Source organism: Heterodontus francisci, chromosome 5, assembly GCF_036365525.1.
Source record: "Heterodontus francisci isolate sHetFra1 chromosome 5, sHetFra1.hap1, whole genome shotgun sequence".
Lineage (NCBI taxonomy): Eukaryota > Metazoa > Chordata > Chondrichthyes > Heterodontiformes > Heterodontidae > Heterodontus > Heterodontus francisci.
Genome location: NC_090375.1, coordinates 47,681,384 through 47,697,648, shown reverse-complemented (window position 1 = coordinate 47,697,648; position 16,265 = coordinate 47,681,384). Strand labels below are relative to the sequence as shown.

At 46.8% G+C, this 16,265-nt stretch overlaps 1 protein-coding gene across 2 annotated transcripts in view; it reads right to left on the bottom strand.

The window, feature by feature from the left end:
• LOC137369822 (CMP-N-acetylneuraminate-beta-galactosamide-alpha-2,3-sialyltransferase 1-like) overlaps nt 1–15,979 on the bottom strand; it is a 129,158-nt gene extending 113,179 nt beyond the window's left edge. Inside the window, exon 1 of one of the 2 annotated variants that reach the window (XM_068031382.1) lies at nt 15,788–15,979. The gene's annotated coding sequence lies outside the window, so the exon portion shown is untranslated. Of the gene's footprint in view, nt 1–11,408; nt 11,466–15,787 lie in introns of those variants that run through there. The other variant, XM_068031383.1, reaches the window with a different exon arrangement.
• Between the last annotated feature and the right edge of the window lie 286 nt (nt 15,980–16,265).

Sequence of the window (16,265 nt, the reverse complement as noted above, 5' to 3'; positions counted from 1 at the left end):
CGGCGCAGGCTTGGCGGTCCGAAGGGCCTGTTCCTGTGCTGTAATTTTCTTTGTTCTCTTTGTTCTTTTGTTCTTGGAGAATTTACAGCACAGCAAGCCATAAAGCCTAAATGATTGATGTCAGTGTTTATACACTATGTGAGCCTCCTCCTACTCTTCAACTAACCCTAGCAGCACAACCTCCTATTCTTTTCTGCCTCAAAGGTAGTAATCTCTAGATTACTTCCGATAAGATCATAAGAACTAGGAGCAGGAGTAGGCCGTCCAGCCTCTCGAGCCTGCTCCGCCATTCAATAAGATATGCCATGTGCTAGTGAGGATAGTAACAGGAGGATAAAGCAGATGAATGCATGGCTGGAGAGTTGGTACAGGAGGGAGGGCTTTAGATTCCTGGGACATTGGGACAGGTTCTGGGGGAGACCAGACCTGTACCTGACGAGAGCTGGTTCTTGCAGGGGGATTTGCTGGTGCTATTGGGGAGGGATTAAACTAACTTGGCAAGGAGATGAGAAACAGAAGGTAACGTTAGAGAGGAAAAACAAGATGCACAAAGAATTGGGAGAGACAGATAGCACTAGAGTAAGCAATAGTAAGGAATTAGGTGGGGTCAGAGTAAGAGGGAATGCAATAGGTCTAAATTAGGTTTACTGTGCATGTATGTGTGGTAAATAAGGTTGGTGAGCTGTAGGCACAGATAAACACTTGGCAATATGATGCAGTGGCAATAATGGAGCCCTGGCTCAAAGAAGGGCAGGACTGGGTACCAAATATTCCTGGATAAAAGGTATTCAGGAAAGATAGGGAAGGGAAGAAGGAAGGAAAAGTGGCATTATTGATTAAGGAGAATATTACAGTGCTGGAGAGAGAGGATCAAGGACAGAATCTATTTGGTTCAAGCCAAGAAACAACAGTGGTGCCATTATGCTACTGGGAGTCTTCTATAGGCCATCGACTAGTGGGAAAGGTATAGAAGAAAATTTCAAGCAAATTACAGAGTACAAAAAACTATACAGTATTTGTAATGGGGGACTTTATTATCCTAATATAGACTGGGATAGTATTAGTGTAATGGGCAGAGAAGGGGAAGAGTTACAAAAGTGTGTTCAGGAGAATTTTCTAGATCAGTATGTTTCCAGTCTAATGAGGAAGGAACCATTGCTGGATCTGGTTCTGGGGAATGAATGGATCAAATGTCAGAGGAGAACATTTAGGGGGCAGTGGTCATAGTATCATAAGTTCAAGTTAGCTATGGAAAAGAATAAGGAGCAATCCAGAGTAAAAATACTTAATTGGGGAGGGCCAATTTCAATGGGATGAGAACAGACCTAGCCCAGGTAAGTTGTCAGTAATTGAAAATCGGCTGCCTTTAAAGAGGAGATAGTTTGCATACAGTCAAGGTACATTCCCATGAGGGGAAAAGGCAGGTCAAATAAAGCCAGAGCTCCCTGGATAGCGAAAAAGGTAGAGAGTAAGATGAAGCAGAAAAGGGATGCATATGACAGATGTCAGGTTATAATTTAAGTCAGAACCAGGCAGGATATAGAATGTTCAGAGGGACAGTTAAAAAATAAGAGCAGCAAAGAGAATATGAGAGGAGACTGGCAGCCAACATAAAAGAGAATCCAAAAGTCTTTGCCAGGCATATAAATAGTAACGAGATGGTAAAAAGAGGAATAGGGATGATTAGGGATGAAAAAGGGCATTTAAGCAGGGAGCCAGAAGGCATGGCTGAGGTACAAAATGAGTACTTTGCATCTGTCTCCAGGAAGAAGAGGCTACCAAAGTCATAGTGAAAGAGGAGGTAGTTGAGACACTGGATGGGCTAAAAATTGATGAAGATGAGGTATTAGAAAGGCTGGCTATACTTAAAATTGGTAAGTCACCAGGATCGGATCAGATGCATCCAAGAAAACCGAGGAAAGTATGGGTCGAAATTGCAGAGGCACTGGCCATAATCTTCCAATCCTCCTTGGATACAGGGGTGGTGCCAGAGGATTGGAAAATTGCAAATGTTATATCCTCGTTCAAAAGAGGGCGTAAGAACAAGCCCAACAACTACAGACCAATCAGTTTAACCTCGGTGATGGGAAAGCTTGCGGAAATGATAATCTGGGACAAAAATAACAGTCACATGGACAAATGTGGATTAATTAAGGAAACCAAGCACAGATTTGTTAAGGTAAATTGCGTTTAATGAATTTTATTGTGTTTTTAGATAATAGAGAGGATTGATCAGGGTAATGCAGTTGATGTGGTGTACATGGACTGCCAAAAGGCATTTGATAAAGTGACACATAACAGAATTGTCAGCAAAGTTGAAGCCCATAACAGGGACAGTAGCAGCATGGATGCAAAGTTGGCTTAAGTAGTAGTGGTGAATGCAACAGAAACTGAAAATGCTGGAAATACTCAGCAGGTCAGGCAGCATCTGTGGAGAGAAACAGAGAGTTAATATTTCAGGTCTGTGATCTTTCATCAGAGCTGTCAAAAGTTAGAAATGTAACAGGTTTTGAGCAAGTGAAAGGGGGGAGGGGGAAGAACAACAAAGGTGGAGGGTAGGACAGATTATAAGACAAAAGGTTTCATGCTACAAAGCATGAGAGATTGGGGAAACTGGTCCCGTATTCTCTAGAATTTCGAAGAATGAGCGGTGATCTCATTGAAACCTACAAAATACTTAAAGGGATAGACAGGGTAGATGCAGCTAAGGTGTTTCCCCTGGTTGGGGAGTCTAGAACCAGGGAACACAATTTCAAAATAAGGGGGAAGCCACCTAGAACCGAGGAGAATTTTTTTTACTCAGAGGGTTGTGAATCTTTGGAATTCTCTACCCCAGACGGCTGTGGAAGCTCAGTCATTGAGTATGTTTAAAGCAGATTGACAGATTTCTAAATACAAATGACATAAGGGGATATGGGGACAGTATGGGAAAAAGACATTGAAGTGGATGATCAGCCATGATCATATTGAATGGCGGGGCAGGCTCGGCGGGCTGAATGGCCTACTCCTGCTCCTATGTTCCTATGTAAAGCCAAAATGAGTGGTAACGCAACAAGTAAAAAAACAAAAGATGTGTCTGGCTCAGGTGTGAATGGCAGGATAGCAGTCATCCAAGCACAAAGTAAAGGGATAAAGAAAGAAACAAGAGGGGAAAAGAAATGAACCAGCAAAAATAACACAAAAAAAGAAAAAAATGGGGGCAGAGGTTGCGATCTAAAATTATTGAACTCAGTGTTGAGTCCGGAGGCTGTAAAGTGCCCAGTCAAAAGATGAGGTGTTGTTCCTCAAGCTTGCATTGAGCTTCATTGGAACACTGTAGCAGACCAAGGATGGAAAGGTCAGAGTGGGAACAAGGTGGAGAATTAAGATGACAAGCAACAGGACGCTCAGGGTCACGTTTGGGACTGAATTGAGGTGATCCGCAAAGCTGTCACCCAGTCTGCGTTTGGTCTCCCCAAGGTAGAGGAGACCACATTGTGAACATACTAAATTGAAAGACGTACAAGTAAATTGTTGTTTCACCTGGAAGGAGTGTTTGAGGCCTTGGACAGTGAGAAGGGAAGTGGTAAAAGGGCAAATATTGCATCTCTTGCATTTGCATGAAAAGGTGCTGTAGGAAAGTGAGGAGGTGTTGGGTTGACTGAAGAGTGGACTAGGGTGTCGCGGAGAGAATGGTCCCTTCGGAACGCAGAAAGGTGAGGGGAGTGGAAGATGTGTTTGGTGGTGTCATCATGCTGGAGGTGTCGGAAATGGCAGATGATGATCCAGTGAATATGGAGGCTAGTGGGGTGGAAGGTGAAGACAAGGAGAACCCTATCAGCATTCTGGAAAGGTGGGGAAGGGATGAGACCAGAAATGCATGAAGTGGATTGGACAAGATCAAGGGCCCTGTCAACCACGGTTGTGAGGGGGGAATCCTCGGTTGAGGAAAAAAAGACATATTAGAACAAAGAACAGTACAGCACAGGAACAGGCCATTCAGCCCTCCAAGCCTGCGCCGATCTTGATGCCTGCCTAAACTAAAACCTTCTGCACTTCCGGGGCCCATATCCCTCTATTCCCTTCCTATTCATATATTTGTCAAGATGTCTCTTAAACGTCGCTATTGTATCTGCTTCCACCACCTCCCCTGGCAGCAAGTTCCAGGCACTCACTACCTTCTGTGTAAAAAACTTGCCTCGCACATCCCCTCTAAACTTTGCCCCTCGCACCTTAAACCTATGTCCCCTAGTAACTGACTCTTCCACCCTGGGAAAAAGCTTCTGACTATCCACTCTGGCCATGCCGCTCATAACTTTGTAAACCTCTATCATGTCGCCCCTCCACCTCCGTCGTTCCAGTGAAAACAATCCGGGTTTTTCCAACCTCTCCTCATAGCTAATGCCCTCCAGACCAGACAACATCCTGATAAACCTCCTCTGTACCCTCTCCAAAGCCTCCACGTCCTTCTGGTAGTGTGGCGACCAGAATTGCATGCAATATTCTAAGTGTGGCCTAACTAAGGTTCTGTACAGCTGCAGCATGACTTGCCAATTTTTATACTCCATGCCCCGACCAATGAAGGCAAGCATGCCGTATGCCTTCTTGACTACCTGATCCACCTGCGTTGCCACTTTCAGTGACCTGTGGACCTGTACGCCCAGATCTCTCTGCCTGTCAATACTCCTAAGGGTTCTGCCATTTACTGTATACCTCCCACCTGCATTAGACCTTCCAAAATGCATTACCTCACATTTGTCCGGATTAAACTCCATCTGCCATTTCTCCGCCCAAGTCTCCAACCGATCTATATCCTGCTGTATCCTCTGACAATCCTCGTCATTATCCGCAACTCCACCAACCTTTGTGTCGTCTGCAAACTTACTAATCAGACCAGCGACATTTTCCTCCAAATCATTTATATATACTACAAACAGCAAAGGTCCCAGCACTGATCACTGCGGAACACCACTAGTCGCATCCCTCCATTCAGAAAAACACCCATCCACTGTTACCCTCTGTCTTCTATGACCGAGCCAGCACTGTATCCATCTTGCCAGCTCACCTCTGATCCTGTGTGACTTCACCTTTTGCAGCAGTCTGCCATGTGGGACCTTGTCAAAGGCTTTACTAAAGTCCATATAGACAACATCCACCGCCCTTCCCTCATCAATCATCTTCATCACTTCCTCAAAAAACTCAATCAAATTAGTAAGACACGACCTCCCCTTCACAAAACCATGCTGTCTCTCGCTAATAAAGTACGGAATGTTGCATTTTCCAACAGATGCGACAGATTCAGAGAAATTGGGAGAATGGAATCGAGACCTTGCAGGACTCAAGTAGGACTGGAACAAGGATGTTCCACATATCCCACAAGTGGGAACACTTAGCAACAACTTTTATTTGGAGGAAGTGCGTGGAGTTGAAGGAGAAGTTGTTCTATGTGAGAACAGATTCAGCCAGGCAGAGGAGGTGTTGGTATATAGAGACTGGTTGGGCCTCTGTTTTAGGAAGAAGTGGAGAGCTCTCAGACCAGGCTGGTGGGGGATGGAGGTATAGAGAGATTGGACATCTATGGTGATTAGGAGACAGTGAAGCCTACAGAACTGAAACTGTTGAAGTGATGGAAGGCATCAGAAAAATCACAGATGTACGTGGGAAGAAACTGCAGAAGGACAGAAAAAAAAGTCGAAATAAGAAGAAATCAATTCAATGGGCAGGAACAGGCTGAAACAATGGGGCAGTCCTGTTTGTGGATTTTGGACAGGAGGTAGTAGCGGGATGTACAGGGTTGGGGAACTATGAGGTTGGAGGCTATGGAAGAACGATCTCCAAGGATGTGAGACTTCTGTTATGTGGATAGATGGGAGAAGCTGGGGCATTTCACTTTAGAGAGGAGACGGTTGAGAGATTTGATAGATGTGTTCAAAATCATGAGGGGTCTGAATAGAGTAGATAGGGGGAAACTGTTGTATTGGCAGAGGTTTTGAGAACCAGAGGACACCAATTTAAGGCAAAAGAACCTGAGGCGACAAGAGGAAAAACTTTTTTATGCAGCAAGTGGTTAGGATCTGGAAGGCATGGCCCAAGAGTGTGGTGGAGACAGATTTGTTGTATATCGATGTCACGATATTGTATGTTGTTGGTAGCATGGTTAAAGGGTTTTTTACAAAGGTCTCGGAATCTCTGGCTGACTAAAGATCAACCCTTTATTTACATTATATTCTATTTACACTCTCCATAAGGATCTCTAGCTAGCACTTCCAATGGTGCTTCTACTCCTTCCAAGACTACTGTCTATTACCACGTCATCACTATAGATTACTCTCCCTATCTCAACCATTAACCCTTTCAGACTCTTATACTACAAAATTCAATCATGGCTTTCAAAAGGGAATTGGATCGTTATCTCAAGAGAAAAAATTTGCAGGGCTACGGGGAAAAGGCAGGGGAGTGGGACTAGCTGAGTTGCTCTTGCAGTGACCCAGCATGGACACAAAGGGCAGAATGGCCTTCTTCTGTGCTGTAACCACTCTATGATTCTAATACAGATTCCTGTTAAATGCTACTTGCTTTAGCTACTCCATGTGGTTGCAAGTTCCACATTCTAATCATTTTATGGGTGAAACTAAGTTAGGAACCCTCAATTACTGTGTGCTGATCACTTGGTTGGGAAATAAGTGGAGGTTAGATTTATGTTTGTAACAAAGTTAATCATCTTTTATCACACGGAGCATTTTGATCAGCAGTTTGATCTACCGTAACTTGAAATCTGTTAAATCAACATGCCACTCCTCCAAATGCAGGCTTCTCTGTAATGCAAAGTTATGCAAGATTGTTTCCTTGTTCTCGATTTCCCCACCAGACGAAATAGTTCTGCATATTGACCCCTTCAAATCCTTTTTAAATAATTGGATATTTCTTTTATTGCCACACTGGGCAACACCTCCTTGTTTTATGGAATATATCAACTTAAAAAAGGAGCAACATTTACCAAAAATTGCCCCATCAACAAACACAATCAAGATCATATAAACTGGTTATTCATCTCACATTCCAGGATCTTGTTGCTAAGTTTGGCTACATTATAACAGTCTGTGCATTTCAAAGTAATTTGTTGCTCAGAAAGAACTTTGAACAGTTTCAGAGAAATGTGGTAAGGGAATGAACAAAGAACAAAGCAAATTACAGCACAGGAACAGGCCCTTTGGCCCTCCAAGCCTGCGCCGATCCAGATCCTCTATCTAAACATGTCGCCTATTTTCTAAGGGTCTGTATCTCTTTGCTTCCTGCCCATTCATGTATCTGTCCAGATACATCTTAAAAGACGCTATCGTGCCCGCGTCTACCACCTCCGCTGGCAACGCGTTCCAGGCACCCACCACCCTCTGCATAAAGAACTTTCCACGCATTTCCCCCCTAAACTTTTCCCCTCTCACTTTGAACTCGTGACCCCGAGTAATTGAATCCCCCACTCTGGGAAAAAGCTTCTTGCTATCCGCCCTGTCTATACCTCTCATGATTTTGTACACCTCAATCAGGTCCCCCCTCAACCTCCATCTTTCTAATGAAAATAATCCTAATCTACTCAACCTCTCTTCATAGCTAGCGCCCTCCATACCAGGTAACATCCTGGTGAACCTCCTCTACACCCTCTCCAAAGCATCTACATCCTTTTGGTAATGTGGCGACCAGAACTGCACGCAGTATTCCAAATGTGGCCGAACCAAAGTCTTATACAACTAACTGTAACATGACCTGCCAACTCTTGTACTCAATACCCCGTCCGATGAAGAAAAGCATGCCGTATGCCTTCTTGACCACTCTATTGACCTGCGTTGCCACCTTCAGGGAATGAAGAAATAGATTTTCTTTTAGTGTCATTGGGTCATAGAATCATTTACGGCATATAAAGAGGCCAATTGGCCGATCGCGTCCACAATCTAGTCAGTCCCACCACCCCGCTTGATCCTTGTAGCTCTGCAAGTTTATTTCCTTCGAGTGCCCATCTAATTTCCTTTTGAAATCATTGATTGTCTTTGCTTCCACCACCCTTGTGGGAAGTGAGTTCCAGGTCATTATCACCCACTGTATAAAAAAGTTCTTCCTCACATTCCCTCTGCATCTCTTGCCCAACACTTTCAATCTGTGTCTCCTAGTCCTTGTACCATCAGTCAATGGGAACAGTTTTTCCTCGCCTATTTAAGCCTGTAATAATCTTGTACACCTCTATCAAATCTCCCCTTAATCTCCTTTGCTCCAAGGAGAACAACCCCAGATTTTCTAACCTAACCTTGTAACTAAAACCCCCATCCCTGGAACCATTCTGGTAAATCTCCTCTGTACTCTCTCAAGAACTCTCACATCCTTTCTAAAGTGTGGTGACTAGAACTGGATGCAATACTCCAGTTGGGACCTAACCAGAGCTTTATAAAGGTTCAGCATAACTTCCCTGCTTTTGTACTCTATTTATGAAGCCCAAAATCCCATATGCTTTGTTAACCACTTTCTCAATATGTCCTGCCACATTCAAAGATCGATGCAATGCACCCCCAGTTCCTGCACACTCTTTAGAACTGCACCATTAAGTCTATATTGCCTCACCCTATCCCATCTGCTAAAATGCATCACCTCACGCTTGTCTGCATTAAATTCCATCTGCCACATAGTTGCCCATTCTGCTTAGCCTATCTATGTCTTGTTTGCCGCCCCTCCAAGTTTGCACAAGGTATCACAATTATATGGGACAGGCTGGACAGACCAGTACACATTTTGATTTATGGTACTTTCATTACCTTCATTTTTTTCACACTCAAATACATACTTCACTCAAGACTCATATTTGAAAGTAACAAAGCATCTAAACAGATCAGGTTTAGAAGCCAATATGACTGCCAGCCCTTGTCAGCCCTAACAATTGGGACTTGCTAGATCTGGGTGTCACCAGTTCATAGCTTTAACACTTACTGGGCTGAATTTTACTGGCCCCTCGACCCCATGGGTCGTGGCACAGGGGTCGGTAAAATGCTATGGGGAGAGCTACAGGATACTGTGGGAATATTACTGGCGGCGATGGGACCTCGGTGCGGACCCCCCACCGCGCAGCGGTGGCACCACAATTGGCATATGGAAAATGGTACTTACCTTTGCTGATTAAGCAGCCCATCGCCTCTCCACTGACACCTCCAGATTTTTCAATGAACGGGAGGCCGTCACGTGCTGTCCCGTTCATGGTTGGAAAAGCCAGCAGGTCCACAGAGGCAGAAAGTTTCGCGGCAGAAGGTAAGTTTCTTTTCAGGGGTCTCACTCTGCATTCTTAAAGGGAGGAGGGAAGGGGGCATTACAGGGGTCTCACTCTGCATACTGGAAGGAAGGAGAGGAGGGGTGTACACAGGGGTCTCACTCTGCATTATTAAAGGGAGGAGAGAGGGGGGATACACAGGGGTCTCACTCTGCATTATTAAAGGGAGGAGAGAGAGGGGATACACAGGGGTCTCACTCTGCATTCTTAAAGGGAAGGGGTCTGGGATTACTGGTGGGAAAGCTCTGCTGGCAGGAAGGGAGGTACCGTGTACCATCTCTCCGTTAACAGTATACGCTGTGTTTGTTTGTGTTTGTGAAGGAGCAATGACACACTAGGCCCCCTGTGTGTGGGGAGGGTGCCAGAAAGGGCAGGAGAATTAAGGTTTTATGGATGGTGGGAGCAATCGATTCAGCTGGTAGGATCTTGATGTGGTCATGCTGTGCCACTCTGAGTGTTGGCCAAGATGGGCAATGCCATTGCACACCACATAGTTGATCCAGGAAAGCAGCTGATGTACCCATCAACACCAATCCCTGCCCTGTTAGGAACCTTCGAATGCATGAAGGGTTCAACTTTATTTATCACATGGAAATAGGTATGGCTCATCCTACATTGTGTGACCTCTGCTCGTGAGGATCCGTATGCACCAGAGGCAATATCAACAGGCAGGTGCGGTCCACGTAGGACCCCCGGTCATGAGCAGCAGCCGCCAAGGGGAGCACGCCATTACGTTTACCGTGCATCTACAGGCCCCACATGACATGACAATGGATGTCAGAGCACCAGTGTCAGAGAAGACTGCTCATGTAGAGAGGGTGGGACACTTTTCTGTGCCCTGCTCAAGGATGACCCACAGCCCATGGGCTCCGGTGGACATCCCGTGCCTTTGATCCTCATAGTGGCAGCGTTCTCAAGCCTGAAGCCTCTGCACCTTTTTAAGGGCCCTTTGTGGGACCACACAGTCAGCATTGTACTGCTGCATCAAGGAGGCCACCAATGCCCTGCACCAGAGGGCCAGTGAGTATGTCTGCTTCAGGACGGACTCTGACAGCCAGGCCAAGAGGGCCATTGGTTCTGGCACCATTGCCAGAGAACCATAGGTTGTAATGTTCATAGGCTGCACTCATGTGGCCATCTGGCCTCCCGCCTGGCTACCACCTGCAGACGTCACCATTAAAGGAGCCCTCTCAATCTAGGTGAAGCTGGTATGTGATCACCACAGATGCTTGCAGCGAATGTGTGACTGCTTCTCAGGCAGCTGCCATGACACCTGGGTCTTGAGCCAGTCCCGGCTGCCACCACTGTTCACTGAATTGGCTTCTTGGAGATAAGGGCTATTCTTTGCAGACATGGTTCCTGCCACCAGTGAGAGACCCCACCACTGCTGCAGAGTAGAGATACAATGCCAGTCACTGAGCTACATGAGCCATCATTGAGCAGGAGATCGGCATGCTGGAAGAGCACCTCCAATGCCTGGATGGATAGTGGGGTGATGCCCTGTACTATAGGCCAAAAAGGCCAGCTCCTTTCTTTGCTGCTCAGTGAAACTACACACCCAATAGGGTTCAGGTTTGGCATGATGAGGAGAGACGTCAACAGGAATCCTCCTCGGACTATTAGGATGCTGACGACCTACAACATGAAAGACGCATGGGAGGGCAGATGGCACCCAGGCTCTGCACGCAGGGCCAACAGTGAGGTAGGGACGTACGGCAGTGGCTTATCAGACAAAGGCTCTCTGCTCCATAGGAACTGACATGAGCTTTGCAAGCCACGCATCACCCTCGCTCACCCGCTGTTCACCAGTCCACATCTGCAGCATCCCTGTGTAAACCATTACAGGCAGCAGCTGACTGAGTCAATGTCCATGTCACTGCATCTGTGGAGACACTCATGAGTAATGGTGGCATGGCAATGATGTTATCGCATACTTTGGCTCTCCTGAAGGGCCAACGATGCAAAGGGATGTGACACAGGCACTACATGCTGGCACACATCATTCGCACAAAGAAAAGGACACAAATGCTGGTGAGGAACATTTAGTGAAAGACGTATTTACATTGCTGTGACACCCGTGCATTCCCATTTGCGTCAGTGTGTTCTCTGTAAACCTCTGTAATACCTTTTATGGTCTATTTAAGTCTCACATCCTGGAATGTACAAATGTACGATTATTCACCCAGGTGTGGCACACCTACAAGAAGGAAAGTTCCACTTGAGTGGGAGAAGAGGATCGCATCTTCAAAGGACACTGGGACACAGCAGGGTAGGTATGTGGCGGCAAAGAGGAAAGTGCTGGGGTCACTCAGCAGGTCAGGCAGCATCTGTGGAGACAGAAGCAGAGTTAACTTTCAGGTCTGTGAACTTGGACAAGTTAACTCTGCTTCTCTCTCCACAGATGCTGCCTGACCTGCTGGATTTCTGCAGCACTTTCTGCTTTGCTGCCAGATTGGCAGCAGCCCCACTCTTCAGCAGTCAGTTAAGTATTCTTTGACAGCTGTCAGCAAGCAGATGCTGGGGCGCTTAAAATAGGGCCTCAGCACCTGCTGCACAACTATCAAAGACTCTCACTGCACCGAATATCCCGCCTCTCCCCACGTAATATGGCGGGGGGGGGGGGGGCGGGGGGGGGGTGGTGAGCGGGGAGCCTGTATGTAAATGAGCCCCTGCAATTAATATCACGGGGGCTCGGCGGCAGCCTGCAGATGCGGGCGTGCTGCTGAGTTAAAAGGGTGCCGCCACGAAGCACGGCACCCCAATAAAATTCAGCCCACAGAGTGGAAATCATTATTAGTAACATGAGTGGACAAATGCTTAATGCATTATAATGAGACGCCTCGGTCTGCCAATATTAACTAAAGCACCAACCCATTTGTTTTATGCAGGTGAATGACTCCACTGAAAGAGTTAGCTCTGCACCAATATAATAACCAATTTTCCAGGAATATAATCAACAGTGCATGTCACCAGGAGTGGCAATTGCTTTACTGGGGACTTATGCAAAGGTTTGGTTTGGGTTCCGTGATATTTTACTGGACAACCTTGACCTCTGACCTCTCCCTGACCTGGTCATTGACACTACCACTGCACCCCCCCTGCCACTTGACCCTGCCAAGCTGGCCACCGATCCCCCTGCCCCAGACACTGAACCCCTGACCCAGAGACCGATCGCTGATGCAATCACCAACCCACTGACTGCCTTGATCCCACTGACCCACTGAACACTCAATCCAGCCACTGATCCCTCGAACCATCCACCAGCCCACTGAACACCCAACCCAGTCACCGATCCCCAACGCAGACACTGAGCCCCCAACCCAGTCATGATGCCCCCCAACCCAGACACTGAACCCCCCCCAACCCTGACACCGGCCCCCTGATCCACACACTGACCCAGACACCCAACTCATACACTAGCTACCCCAATCCAGTCATGACCACCCCTGACCTAGGCACTGACCCCCGACCCTGACCTCCAATCCAGACACTCACCCCACCAACCCAGACACCGACCCATACACCGATCCCCCAACATGTCTTAAACCCCCGCCCGACCTAGACACTGACCTCACCACAGTCACTGACCCCAGCGACACAGTCACTGACCCCTCCAATCCAGACAATGACCCCTCCAATCTGGACACCCATCTCCCTCGACCCAGACACTGATCTGCCACGGCCAAGACACTGACACCAACCCCCGACCCAGTCATGACCTCCCCGAACCAGACACCGACTCCCCCTGATCCAGACACCAACCAAGACACCAAGCTTCACCCTTCAGGCACAGGGATTGTAGCCTGCACTCCTCCTTGACACAAGAATGAGTGAGCCAGAATTGCTGCACCTATGTATTGCACAAGGCATCTTAATTTATGGGACGGACAAGGTAGATGAGTACACCTTTTCCTATTGGTGTATGGAATCATAGAATCCATTTATGTTGTTGCCACATACACAAATATGTGCTTCATTCCAGTAACATCGTGTCATAACAGGTCAGGGTTTCAAAACCAAAATGACTGCTACCCTTTGGCACCCCTAATGTGTGGGACTTGCTAGATCTGGATGTCACCAGTTCACAGCTTTGATGCTTATAAGGTAGAAATCTATGATGTAATGAAACTATGGGCTAGATTTCATGCTTTCCCCCGTAGCAGGATTGAAGGTGGGGGGAGCATTTAATCGGGCGGGATGGTGACAGGTGGAGACCCCGCCACCTTCCCACCTCCTCTCCAATTAAGTCCATGGCGGGAAGGCGTGTGGACAGCTTCCTGCCCCGCCATCAATTGAGGCCCTTGAGTGGGTAATTAATACCCAATTAAAGGGTTCATCCTGCCGCCGAGGCAAGTGGGCTTGTCGCACCACGGGGAACATGACAAGCAAACCCCTGCAGGTTGCTTGCCGCCTCCTGGAAGAATGGTGGTGGTGGTGGGGGAGGGAATCCCTCATTCAAAGGCACAGTGCCTGATCAAGGGACTGGACAGCAGGAAGGGGGAGGTTCACTGAGAGCCTGCCCTTGCTGCTGACCTCCCTACAGCCCCTTTCCCCGCAACTCCCACCCCGCCATCTCTCACTTGTGGCCTTCGATGATCTTGGGCCTCGAGTGGGCGCTTTACGAGCAGCAGCCACCGCCACCATGGTGGCACTGCTGAGTAAAAGAGCTGCCTGTCTCTGATTGGCTGGCAGCTCTCAGCTAGCGGGACTTCCGTTACCAGGGTCCTTAATCCTAGGGAGGGGCCCGCTGCTGCCCAGTTAAGTACCTGATTGGCACGTGATGTGGGGCTCTTGCCGATGACCGAGACCCCTGTTACCTCTAATACTGCCCTAGGAGTCTATGATATAAATCAGTTAACTGCCTGAGCACTGTAAAATGCGGCCGGGGGTCCCTAAACTGGCCCAGCATCGGGATCCCCACCGCCTCCATAAAATTCAGCTCCTAATTTCCCTTGAGCAGGTTTATGACCCCATTGAAAGAATTGGCTCCACACAATGTAAAGACTGATTATCCACAAATATAACCAACAGTGATTGTCACCAGGAGCAGCAGTTGCCTTGCTGGGTGCCCGTGCAAGGCTTCGGTTTGAGTCCCCACAACATTTTGATGGACAGTTTGTAGCACTCTCACCTGAGTCAGAGGTTGTGGCTTCAAGTCCCACTCTGGTTTTTTGAGTACATAATCTACCCTGACACTCCCAGTACAGTACTGAGGGAATCTTGCACTGTCACAGCTGCTGTCTTTCAGCTGTGACGTTAAACCCAGACCCCATCTGTGTTCCCCCCATGTTCCTATCCCATCTGCATTGATCCTTCAACTAACACCGAAACAAATGATCTCTTCATTGATTTTGTTACTACTTGTGGGAGCTTGTTGGCTGCTATGTTTCCTACATTACAACAATGACTATATTTCAGATGTACTTGCTTGGCTGAAAAGTGCTCCAGGACGTCCAGAGGTTGTGAAAGGCGCTATATCAATGCAAGTTCTTTCTTTAGATTTTTTTTAGATTAGAGATACAGCACTGAAACAGGCCCTTCGGCCCACCGAGTCTGTGCCGACCATCGACCACCCATTTATACTAATCCTACACTAATCCCATATTCCTACCAAACATCCCCACCTGTCCCTATATTTCCCTACCACCTACCTATACTAGTGACAATTTATAATGACCAATTTATAATGACCAATTTACCTACCAACCTGCAAGTCTTTTGGCTTGTGAGAGGAAACCGGAGCACCCGGAGAAAACCCACGCAGACACAGGGAGAACTTGCAAACTCCACACAGGCAGTACCCAGAATCGAACCCGGGTCCCTGGAGCTGTGAGGCTGCAGTGCTAACCACTCAGCACTGGATCTGCTCGGGGCGCAATTCTAAGGGTGCCCCTGATTAAAGACTACTGAAGGCTGGCAAGGTCCTACTCTACAATACGCGTCCGGGGATCCGGATTAGTAATAGATTTGAGGACGTTTTCAATATATACAAGGAGTGGTCCCCCAAGCATGAACTATCATATACGCCATATGCTAAGACATTCCAAGAAATTAACGTATTAATCCAGCAAATACCGTGCAGATTGGAGAATCATAACCCAATCCCATGTGTTAATTCAGCCAGGGCTGGAAAACTGGCCCTTTTAGTAAATATCCCGTCTTCTCTCTCATCCCAATACTTTCCACTTTTCTGGTGCCAAATGAAACGGGAAACGATACTTACGGGTTTGAGAATTTTGTAGCTGCATAATATAAAGAAACAACGCCTTCCCCGTTTTTTTTATTATCAATACAAAACCAAACTGAAAAAGGCATGCGATCTCTTAACTCAAACACCAAAAAAGTTTATCACAATTTGAATATATATAAATTGACAGGCGTTAGATGTTTTTGTTCGCAATTACAACATTCTGGGTACCGAAATGATTCGTCTTTTTTTTTTACAAAGGCGACCCATTCCGAAAGAAGAGCTTTATAATTCCTTCAAAAAAGTATTGCACCTACCCCCACCGATATGGTGCAAGTGCCAAGTTTCGATTCTTCTGAGGTTTCTAATTCTGTCTTTTTCTTAAGGGATAGAAGCCGTAAGTAAAACAAAGAAAAGCTTGCAGCAAAGGCGAGCGAGCAGTTTCATTAAAATAAATAGCAGGATCGTTCCTCAGTATGGAGATGAGAAGCGTCGCGCTCCTCGTCTTATTGTGTTCAGATAGAGAATGGCTTGAAACGAGTCCCCCAAATACAAGCTCCACCTAGCTGCAAACTATGCAACACAACCCGTTAAGAACATTCATGAAATCCTTTGGTCAACCCCCACACTCATACTTACGTTTCACGGAATTGAATTGGCACAGTCGTAAAGTAGCAAGCAATACATCATGACATAGCTTTGAACATGGGAATTCAGAATTTAATAGTTCAAAGTTAATGAGGGGTTTTGATCGAGTAGGTAGGGAGAACCTGTTCCCACTGGTAGGAGCGTCAG